Below are 12,653 nucleotides of genomic sequence, written 5' to 3'. Positions count from 1 at the left end.
AATTAATTGTTGTAAATTTTGAAAATTAAAAATATCCTTCTATTGAACTCACGTGATAGGATTACATATCATGAGCGACCCCCCTAGACTCCTTCTCTTCATCAACATTAATCTCCTCAATAACTTCAGGAACCTGATCTACATCCTCTCCTTTTCCATTTGTTTCCTTGCTGCCTTCAGCTTCTTCATCTATGTTTTCATCAAGCATCATATGCAAGAAGAAAATGAATTCATAGTGGTACTCCATCAAACGACACTTCATTTTGTCACCATGGAAAGTTGTAAACGGCTTCTATTTTTTTGGCACCTTTTGCCAATTTTATTTCAACAATTGTTTCTTCTCTTTTGAAGTCGAAAACTTTAAGTGCGCATACGGAACACCTTGAAATGTAACTGCATCTTGGGATGTGATCTCGGTGAATTGAACATCCTTCTATTTTAAATATGGCATGTTGGACATAAGTGTACCTTCAAGGAACAAGTCACATTTGAAAATGTGCAAAATGGCTGGACAAAGTCCATGATGTCCAACTTTGCACATGAAGTCAAATATCTTCTCTTTAGGTGTTTCCTCAACCTCCAACCTCAACCTCCAATGTAGTTCTAGATCTATCTGAATTGGAGCCATCTATAGCTATAATGTCAAGTAAATATAAGGTGTGAGAATGATTGATAAAAATAGAAACTCTTGTTTATATCATACTAGTATTGTGGAGTACAATATGGAATTTCATTGTAGCCTTTGTTTTGGACCTTCAGCTATGGGGAAGTTGTTGAGAGAGAAACAAGCAGACTATTTTGGAGAGAGAGGGTGACCCATAGAGAGGAAATTCGCAAAGGGATTCATTCAACTTATCGCTCAAAGGAACTAGGATTTGGGCAGGAAGCATTGTGAGGGCAACCGTTGAAGGAGATAGAAGGATCCCAATGATGGGGATGTAAGGAAATGGGTGAGTGGATATAAGGGTTAGTTCTAAGAGATTTGGTTAGGGTTAGGATAGCATATTCATGGAGGTTGATAGGATGACCAAGCAAGCCCATTTCATACCGACTAGGACTCAGTACTTAGCATCACAGGTTGCCTAGAAATTCATTGAGAATGTGTTTAAGTATCATAGTTTTACTCAAGAGATTGTCAGTGATAGGGATGCTAAGTTTATGGGTCACTTTCGGTACTTCCCTTGCACCTAGTACTGCTTATCACCATGAAATAGATGGCCAATTAGAGAGGGTGAATAAATGGTTGGAGGAGTACTTAAGGCATTTCTATCATGACACACAGAACTCTTGGGACAAATGGTTGGTATTGGCTGAGTTTTGCTACAACAGCACCAAACACCTTTCTATTAGCATGAGTCCGTTTGAGGCTATGTATGGATGCAAAGTGGGAATGCCTTCCAGAGTTGTAGACTTAGCTGTGAAAAATTAGCAAGCAAGAAATGACTTGGAGAGTATGGATGCCCTTCTGCAGTTGGCTAAGAAGAATATGCAGGATGGCCAAGCCAAAGCAGAAGAAGTATGCGGATGAAAGCAGGAGGTACTTGTCTTTTGAAGAGGGGGATTATGTGCATTTACGCCTCCATAAGAATCGATATGCCTCGCTGAAAGGTAATACCAAGACAACGTAGGGTGTGGAAAATATGATAGGCAATGATTGTTACTAAGTATTACTTAGTAGTTGTTTTTTACTTATTAACTGTAAGCAGGAATTGTTAGTTCATTATGAGTTGGTTAGACAAGTGTTTGTTTCAAATCATAGGAAATTGATAGTGAAGTGTTTAATGGTTCTCCAATTCATAGCAAATTGGGTTGATAAGTATTGTTATTTCAAATACCTGAAAATGGCCATGACCATGTTGGTTTTTACAACTCATATTTTTAATTTCCAAATTCTTAGCACTATACATCATATTTTATCACTAAGCACCTTGAAATTGTAGGGTCTTCATTTTTTGATTCTGTAGGATTTTTGGGTCATGTCCAAAAACAAAGAAAAAGTCCAAAATTAATGAATACAATGTTATTTACTTTATGAAGCACAAAAGTGAAGTGTTCAGCTACTTCAAGGCTTTTAAGGCCATGGTTGAAAAAGAGAAAGGTGTGCATATTAAGGTGCAAAGATCTGATGGAGGGGAAGAGTACTTTTAAGAAGAGTTCAGTGATTATCTAAAAGAACAGGGAATTCAAAGGAAGTACTCATGCAGGTCTACCCCTTAGCAGAATGGGGTTGCAGAAAGGAAGAACATGCATATTGCAGAAGTAGGATGAGTGATCCTAAATGACAAAAATATGCCTGACTATTTTTGGGTTAAAGTAGTAGCAACTACTGTTTATATTATGAACAGAACCCCCAATGCAGCTGTCCATGGCATAACACCTGGAGAAATGTATAGAGGCAAGAAACTAGATATTTCTCACTTGAAGGTATATGGTTGCATAGCTTATGTTCATGTTCCTAATGAGAAAAGAATAAAGCTGGATCCAAAGGCAAAAAAATGTAGCTTTATTGGATATGCTCTGCAGTAGAAAGGGTATCGTTGTTATAACCGTTCCACTCACAAAATGCAAGTAAGACAGTTTTAGGAATTTTGAGACTATTGCGAGTCTCACTTGTTTTTGTATAGTCATTATCTTTAATATTTTTATGGTGTTTCCTATACAAAAAGAAATGTGTGCTTGTTCACTAATATCACATTTCTTCTTGTGATGTACTTTCATCTTAGGACTTTTTGAATGCATTATCATTTATGTGAAAGTATAGCTACACTTATAAGTGCCTTTCGCATTTTGTATCAATTAAATTTCTCTCTTTTACTGATGGAAAAAGAAAATGTATGAAATTCGCATTTAAGTGTATTGATTGATTGATTACATCTTCTCGTTTTGAATTTGTGATTCATGTTAAGTATGCTTACTTATTCAAATATTTTCATGACACAAATTTAAAAAAAAAAAGCTTCCCGATATAATGTCCAAGTTCTTTGAATGTATATACAATAAAAATTGGAGTCCTACAAAATTGCAAATGGATTGTCTCCATTTTCCTTTTCTTATATTCAAATGGATTGCTTCATTTACACAACACAACAAAGATTGTTTTTGCAATTTGCAGTTACATTCACGAGGTGATCAATTGTGCCTGCTCTTTTTGATAGTTTTATTGTCGGTACTAAGTTTTCATTGACTCAAATACGTTAATGAAATTTTAATAGCGAAATAGAATAAAATTCTCTCAAGATTAATAGAATCATCCATTCTATTTGTAATAATTGAAAGGATTTTTTAATGGTTTGTTACCACCTTTCTTGGTGTGTTTTTTAGTTGAATAGCTTATGTTTTATACTTAACAAGGATGTGTGTTTCCATAAGATTTTCATTTCTTCAGGACCTAATTGTTTATTATTGTCCATTCCAATGAGGAGAATTTTAGTGCTAAGCTAGCTTACTTATTCATCGTTGCTTTATGCACTTTCATGATAAAAATTGCAACCATCATTCATTGAAAATAGAAAATACCCACACTGTATAATATACACAAATTGAGAATTACAAATAGAGGGTCTCTATGGAATGTCTTCTAGAAATCATAGTCTATTAAGATCTCATCTCCTATATTGATGTCCTTTGTAGGTGTAGTAACAACAAATCCATAGTCATGAATGGCTACATTGTGGTTATCCTCTATCCATGGGGGTAAATTCGAAACATAAATATACACATATAAATTACATTAAGTTGCTATTTTATAAATCCCCTCCTATATGTAAATGGCATGTAAATCCCCCTATGAAAAAAATACCCCTCTGTTAACTAAGGTGCTATGTTACATGTTTATGAGTGATTCCCCACGATTGATCCTCACATAATGTATATATCTTCATTCTCTCATCTTGTGCAGATAGATCTCTCCATTCACCCTACCTATATTTTGGACCACTATAAGGAAACAAAACTGCACCTCATGGCACTTTCGAGCATGCAAATAAGCCTCTACTTGCCCCAAGAAATGTAGACTCTTCCACAGAGTACATATGTCCATTAAACTCAAATGACTCTCTCTCTCTCTCTCTCCCTCTCTCTCTCTCTCTCTCTCTCTCTCTCTCTCTCTATATATATATATATATATATATATATATACGCTCATGACCATGTGGTCGTTGGGGGAATGAGTGCCAAGGGAGATCCACGACCTCCCCCTCATGACCACGTGGTCGTGAGGGAGCTCATGGATCTCCCTAGGCCTCATCCCAATGACCATCTGGTCATCGGGAGGTCATCGGGAGGAGGCCAAGGGATATGGATGAGCTCCCTCACAACTACGTGGTCATGAGGGAGGCCAAGTAAGATCCATGGATCCTCCCTCACGGCCACATGGTCATTGGGGAAAAGAGGGCCAAAGGAGATCCATGAGCTACATGGTCGTTGGTGGAATGAGGGCCAAAGGGGATCCATGACCTCCCGTGGTCATGAGGGAGCTCATGCATCTCCCTTGTCCTCCCCCCAATGACCACGTGCTCATTGAGGGGAGGCCAAGACCCAACAACCTTGTGGCCGTGAGGGAGTTCATGCATCTTCCTTAACCTCTCCCCAATTACCATCTCGCTTGGCCTACCCCAATGACCATATGGTCATTGGGGAGACGCCAAGCCCCAATGACCACGTGGTGGTGAGGGAGCTAATGCACCTCCCTTGGCCTCCCCCCAATGACCACATGGTCGTTAGGGGAAGGCCAATGGAGATCCAAGAGCTCCCTCACGGCCAAGTGGTCATGAGGGAGCTCATGCATCTCCCTTTGCCTCCCACCAATGACCACACGTTCGTTGGATATCATGAGGGAGCTCATGCACCTCCCTTGGCCTCCCCCCAATGACCACATGATCGTTAGGGGAAGGCCAATGGAGATCCAAGAGCTCCCTCAAGGCCAAGTGGTCATGAGGGAGCTCATGCATCTCCCTTTGCCACCCACCAATGACCACGCGGTCCTCACGCGGTCGTTGGATATCAAGAGCTCCCTCACGGCCAAGTGGTCATTGGTGGGAGGCAAAGGGAGATGCATGAGCTCCCTCATGACCATTGGCCATGAGGGAGCTCTTGGATCTCCATTGGCCTTCCCCTAACGACCACATGGTTGTGAGGGAGCTCATGGATCTCTTTTGGTCCTCATTTACCCAATGACTGCGTGGTCATTGGTGGGAGGCCAACGGAGATCCATGGATCTCACTTCGCCTCCCCCCAACCACCATGTGGTCATTGGGGTGGAGGCCGAGCCCCAATGACCACATGGTCGTGAGGGAGCTCATGCATCTCACTTGGCCTCCCCCCAACCACCACATGGTCATTGGGGGGAGGCCAAGCCCCAATGACCATGTGGTCGTGAGGAAGCACCCCAATGACCACATGGATCTCACGTTAGGGGAAGGACAAAGAAGATCCATGAGCTCCCTCACATCCACGTGATCATGAGGGAGCTCATGCATCTCCCTTGGCCTCCCACTAATGACCACGTGATCATTGGGTAAATGAGGGCCAAAACAAATCCATGAGCTCCCTCACGACGACTTGGTCATAAGGGAGCTCATGGATCTCTTTTGGCTCTCATTTACCCAACAACCCCGTGGCCATTGGTGGGAGGCCAAGGAAGATGCATGGATCTCACTTGGCCTCCCCCCCCCCCAGTGACCACGTGGTGGTGACGAAGCTCATGCATCTCACTTGGCCTCCCCCCAATGACACGTGGGCATTGGGGGGACGCCAAGCCCCAATGACCATTTAGGCATGAGGAAGCACCCCAACGACCACATGGTCGTGAGGGAGCTCATGCATCTAGCTTGGCCTCCCCCCAACGATCCTATGGTCATTGGGGGGAGGCGAAGGGAGGTGCATGAGCTCCCTCATGACCATGTGGTCATTGGGGCTTGTTCTTCCCCCAAATGACCACGTGGTTGTTGGGAACAGGTGAAGTGAGATGCATGAGCTCCCTCACGACCATGTGGTCACTCGGGGAGGCCAAGTGAGATCCATAAATCTCCTAAGTGAGATCCATAAATCTCCCTTTGCCCCCACCAACGACCACGCGGTCATTGGGTAAATGAGGGCTAAGACAGATCCTAGTCATGAGGGAGTTCATGGATCTCCCTTGGCCTCTCATTTACCCAATGACTGCATGGTCATTGGTGGGAGGCCAAGGGAGATGCATGAGCTCCCCCAATGACCACGTGGTTGTGAGGGAGCTCATGCATCTCCCTTGACCTCCCCCCAACGACCATGTGGTCATTAGGGGAATGCCAAAAATGATCCATGAGCTCCCTAATGACCACGTGGTCGAGGGAGCTCATTCGTTTTCCTTGGCCTCCCACCAATGACCACGTGGTCGTTGGGTAAATGAGGGCCAAGACAGATCCATGAGCTCCCTCACGACCACCTCTTGGTCGTGAGGGAGCTCATGGATCTGTCTTGGCCCTCATTTACCCAACGACCACGTGGTCGTTTGGGAGGCCTCTCCCCAGCGACCATGTGATCATGTGGGAGCTCATGCATCTCACTTGGCCTCCCCCAACGACCACGTGGTTGTTTGGAGGGAGGACAATCCCCAATGACTACGTGGTTGTGGGGGCGCTCATGCATCTCCCTTGGCCTCCCACCAATTACCACAGGTAGGCCAAGGGCGATGCATGAGATCCCTCACGACCACGTGGTCATTGGGGCTTGGCCTCCTCCCAACAACCATGTGGTCATGAGGCAGCTCATGGACGACCACGTGGTTATTAGGGCTTGGCCTTCCCCCAACGACTGCGTGATCATTGGGGGAGCTCAAGGAAGAAGATGCATGTGTTCGTTGGGGCTTGGCCTCCCCCCAATGACCACATGATCATTGGGGGAGCTCAAGGAAGAAGATGGATAAGCTCCCTCACGACCACGTGGTCCCCCCCCACACGACGACATGGTCGCTAGGGGGAGGCCAAGGGAGATGCATGAGCTCCCTCACGACCTCACGACCATGTGAGGTCATGAGGGAGCTCATGCATCTCCCTCACATGGTCGTGAGGGAGCTCATGCATCTCCCTTGGCCTCCCCCTAGCGACCATGTCATCGTTGGGGGGGGGAGGTGCCAAGCCCCAACGACCACGTGGTCGTGAGGGAGCTCATGTATCTCCCTTGGCCTCCCCCTAGCGACCAAGTCGTCGTTGGGGGGGGGAGGACAAGGTGATCCATGAGCTCCCTCACAACCACGTGGTTGTGAGGGAGGTCATGCATCTGCCTTGGCCTCCCACCAACGACCACGCGGTCGTCGGGTAAATGAGGGCCAAGAGACAACCATGAGCACCGTCATGACCACCTTTGGCCTCCCACCAATGACCACGCGACCGTTGGGTAAATGAGGGCCAAGAGACAACCATGAGCACCCTCATGACCAGGTGGTCGTAAGGATGCTCATGATTGTCTCTTGGCCCTCATTTACCCAATGGCCACGTGGTCATTGGTGGGAGGCCAAGGGAGATCCATGGATCTGACTTGGCTTACCCCCAGCGACCATGTGATCTTTAGCCAGGTGGTCGTGAGGGTGTTCATGGTTGTCTCTTGGCCCTCATTTACCCAACGGCCGCGTGGTCATTGGTGGGAGGCCAAGGGAGATCCATGGATCTGACTTGGCCTACCCCCAGTGACCACGTGGTCTTTAGCTCATGCATCTTCCTTTTCCTTCCCCTAATAACCACATGGTGGTTGGGGGAGGCCAAGGCCTCACTACTATGTGGTCATTAGGGGTAGGCCAAGGAATATGCATGGGCTCACCACTTGGTCGTTGGGAAGTTTAGATGTATAAAAGATTGGTCATTATGTAGTTTAAATGTAAAATATCCTATTGGTGGTGATGCGGTTGAGGGATTCAAACCTCTTCACGCTGCCAGATTAGGAAACGCTTGGGATTCAAGCCTCTTCCCACTTATGCCCATCAATCCTCCACCACGAAATGCTTGGGATTCAGGCTTCTTCCTAAGATACCAGATTGTGAACTATGATAGGAGCCCTTTTGTCCCTGATTTTCCCAGAAGCTCCAAGTACGTCACTCCTTAAGACATGATTACCAGCTTGTTTCAGTTGATTTACAGACGCTCCGACTAAGGCACAAATCCAAACAGAGTCGTTACAGTGACATCTCCGCACAGCGACAATTTCCATTTTATTTCTTCACTTGTGTAAGGATTTCTTCCCCTACTATTATGAAAAGAAGTATTTTGTCGACAAAGTGATGCTTCAGCAGCTTTTGTACTGGATGGATCTCTTGGGCAGCCAATGGTGATGGCGAATCTGTTGGATGATGTAAGAAATTTGAAACTTAGCCTATGGCTGATGGGCGATGGTGGATCTGTGGTCTGGTAATGGTGATTCATTGTGGCGATGGCGATTCAATGTGGCCATGATGACGAACGGCTATGGCGATTCAGTGTGGCCGTTCCTTATGACGAACGACTATGGCGATTCACTATGACGAACTGCTAGCTGCAATACATGAACTGCTTGACGTTCATAGCGATGGACGTTGATGGCGAGGCAATGCAGACATGGCAACGATGGCGTTGATGGTAATGGCGGCTCTGTGTGGCATTTGTAGGGCGGCTAGGTTAGTTTTGCTCTTGGGTTAGTTTTAGGTTAGTTTAGGGTTTTTGCAAGGTCAGTTTTGGGTTGGTTTAGGTTAGTTCAGGTTAATTTAGGAGCTTCATTAGTGTTACTTTTAAGTTACTTTAACCTAGTTTTAAGAATCTGTATAGTAATGTGATAATACTTTAAGTTTTTTTAAAAATAATGTTTATATCTAATGTATTAAATAATGATTTAAATAATGTTTTGTTAAAAAGTTAGGCTAGGTGAAATTTAACAAAGCTTTTTAATAAAATTTTTAATTAATATTTTAAGCATTTATTACTAAAGTTTTTTAATAATGTTTTTATAAAAATATTTTTAAATATTTTTAAGCATTGTAGGCCATAGGAGACCCTTGTGCTCTCATGACCACGTGATCGTAAGGAAGCTCATTCGTCTCCCTTGTCATTACTCCCTAATGACCATGCAGTCGTTGGGAGGAGGCCAGGGGGGATCCTTGAGATCCCTTACCACACTAGTCATGAGAGAGCTCCCCTAATGACCATGTGGTTGTTCGAGCTCATGGATCTCCCTTGGCCTATTCCAAAGGACTATGTGATCATTTGGAGGAGGCCATGGGAGATTCATGAGCTCCGATATTAGGACCAAGTGGTTGTTAGAGCTCATGGGTCCCCTATGGCCTCCTCCCAACAACCACGTGCTTGTAAGGGAGCTCATGGATCTCCCATGGCCTCCTCCCAATGACCACATGGTTTTTGGGAGGCTACCAAGGGAGATCCATGAGCTCACTTACGACCATGTGTTTGTTCTGACGGGTTGCTAGAGAGCCGATGGAGGCTTTGAATGGATGACGTCCTAGGATTTGAATGAATGCCCATGGGCCTACTTCTAGGGTAATTTGGGCCTACTTCTTGTATGGATGTCCATGGGGCTATTTCTAGGATAAGGTGGAGTGAGCACAAGTGGAGAGAGATTAAGAGAAATCCTTGATTAAAACAATGATTTTTTACTAAACTTTCAAGGGCACTTTTCCTCCCAATGACTGAGAGGTCAAAGGAGATCCATGAGCTCCCTTACAACCACGTGGTCGTGAGAGCTCAAGGGTATCCTATGGCCTCCTCCCAACGACCGCGTGGTTGTAAGGGAGCTCATAGATCTACCATGGCCTCCTCCTGACAACCATGTGGTCGTTGGGAGGAGGCCATGGGAGATCCATGAGCTCCCTAACGACCACGCGGTCGTTGGGAGGAGGCCAGGGGGGATCCATGAGCTCCCTTACAATGTGGTCATGAGAGATCTCCCTAATGACCACGTGGTCGTTGGGAGGTGGCCAAGGGAGATTTGTGAGCTCCCTAAGCACCATGTGGTCGTTCGAACCCATGGATCTACCTTGGCCTCCTCCAAAGGACTGTGCAATCGTTTGGAGGAGGCCATGGGAGATTGATGAGCTCCCCGTTATGACCAAGTGGTCGTTAGAGCTCATGGGTCTCCTATGGCCTCCTCCCAACAACCACATGGTTGTAAGGGAGATCATGGATCTCCCATGGCCCCCTCCCAATGACCACGTGGTTGTTGGGAGGTTGCCAAGGGAGATCCATGACCTCACTTACGACCATGTGGTTGTTCTGAGTGGTTGCTAGAGAGTTGATGGAGGATTTGAATGGATGACCTCGTTCTAGTACTTGAATGGATTTCCATGGGCCTACTTCTTATATGGATGTCTATGGACCTTCTTCTAGGAATGAGCACAAGTGGAGAGAGATTAAGAGAAAACCTTTTAAAACTATGATTTTTTACTAAACTTTTAAGGGCACTTTAATATATCTTCATTGTTGCCAAAATAGTGTGATTAAAAGTAGTGTATGCAAGAGTTTGAGATATGGAGGACTAAGTACTAATGGTGTTGTATCCTCATACAGGTTTTCATAATACAAAAATGAAAGATTATCAGTCGTTTAAGCAAAGTGGCACTATATAATAAGGATGAGAAGGTGGGAAAAGGAATAATAATTTTTTTTGATTCAAACGGGTCATGCCACCTCACCCTGCGAGGTGGGATTAGGTGGATTCAATTGTTTGGAGTTGGAGCACAGCCAAAGCTCCCATTGAGAAGTGTAAGGTTAAAATACCAGGAACAACTTGTGAGAAAGCACAAGCCAATCTCAGAATGGCAAAGTATGTAGAAGATCAAAATGACTATGTTGATATAGCGATATCCTATAGAATTTGATGCAATCTTGTATTGTAATAATTGCAATGAATGATAACATGTTTTGATTTTCACCACTTTCATTGTCTCATTTATGAATCATCAGCATATGCCTATGCCGAGAAAGGCTTTGCACCTGGAATTTGCAAGCCGTGAAGCTGCCTAGTATCTGTAAGATAGTCCATGTGCAACAACAAAGGATGAGTAGCAATGGCATACAATAGCGCACTGAGAGGATATCCCTGTCTCACTAATCGGGTCATAGTCCACGTCCTTGACAACCCACTGCTAAGCATGCACTGCACAGTCGCATGAGAATACAACCAGTAAATGACATGAACCAGCCTGGGACCAAATCATTGTATGCTCACACACACAAGCACAAGAGCACACATCCATACAAAGGTCTTTGTACACACACTTTCTTTTTTTTTTGTGAAACCACTGCTTTATATTAAGAAACTAAAAATTTACAGAAAGGGCAGACCCCATGGAGAGGCCATGCACCAAGAAGTAAAAAATAGTGGGAAAACACATCCAAACCACACACACACACACTTTTTTTTAGTAATATCCAGTGCTATATTTATATGCTCATAAATTTACAAGATGGGAATTCTCCAAAATGGAGAGTATCCCAAAGATCAGAAACATAAAACGAGAAGCTCTATGCAAGAAGCATCTAGATCACCCTCATGGCAGGCATCATATAAGGATTGCCGCAATGAGGCTCGGAAGGATTCATATGACTTGTGAATCTGCCGACCCAAGTATGCCAAATTATGCTCACTCCAGATTGTCCAAAGGGCCCAATATCTCACTCAACAGAGAAATAGTGAGTATTGAGACAAAGACCTCATAAATCTGCCAAATAGCCAAAAATGTTTCCCAAATCTGTGACTCAGGAAACGGAGCCGAAGATGATCTGAAATTCTCCCGAGGAGGTTCCTAGAACATGGGCATTGCCAAAGCAAATGGGGGACAGTCTCTGAAGGAGCGTGACATCTCAAACATGTGGATGGTGTAATGCGACGTTTGGCAAGTGTGACTCCCATTGACAATGTGCCTATCATGCATCTCCAAAGAAAAAGTCTTTGTTTTAAAGGCATTTTACACTTCCATAATATCCGGAGATTCTTCCGCCACCATGAGAGGGGCTTCCTGATATGCCATAGAGTATTAGCATATTGCTGAATCCATGGAGCAGGCAGAAGAAGCCTGTAGGCTTTGATGGAGGTCAAGGCAGGTAGAGGAACAGGATGAGAGCATGTAGCAGATGGTTGCAATTGCCAATCCAATAGCCTGTCTGTGTCAGCCACAGGGGGAACAAGTAGAAAAGGATGTAACAAATCAGCAATTTTCTTCCATATCGACCTATGGTGCATTCCCAATGCATAGGAGGCAGTGGCCTGAGGAAAAGATAAGACATAACCTTGATCATCTACCACATCATGTATGTATCTAATGCCCAATTTCATGAGATTGTATGCCCGAACAGGTTCCTGTAAAGCGAGTGGTATGTCAAAGATGGCACTCCAATGAATACTTTCTTTCCTCATTGAGTTTGTCCCCGAGCAATTACGAGGAGCCCATTTGACCTTAGAAAGTACTTGTTTCCAGTCAAGTATTAGAGCAGTAGAGAAAGGACAGCCAGGTATCTTCCCTACAAATCTCCCAATGACAACCTCCCAATGATCAGTAGTCCAATGACAACCTCCCAATGATCAGTAGTCCAATGACCATAAGCAAAAGTCCTCATGTCGACACACATGGATGCTATCATACAAGTCCATGGCTGTTGTTGGCGGAAAAAAGTATGGAGCATATTCGCCTTCCTTGCAAG

The sequence above is a fragment of the Dipteris shenzhenensis genome, chromosome 9 (genome assembly GCF_047967505.1).
Source record: "Dipteris shenzhenensis isolate YYH24624 ecotype China chromosome 9, Dip_SZ_1.0, whole genome shotgun sequence".
NCBI classification, from domain to species: domain Eukaryota; kingdom Viridiplantae; phylum Streptophyta; class Polypodiopsida; order Gleicheniales; family Dipteridaceae; genus Dipteris; species Dipteris shenzhenensis.
The sequence above is the reverse complement of the archived record's forward strand: the minus strand, read 5'-3'. Positions refer to the sequence as shown.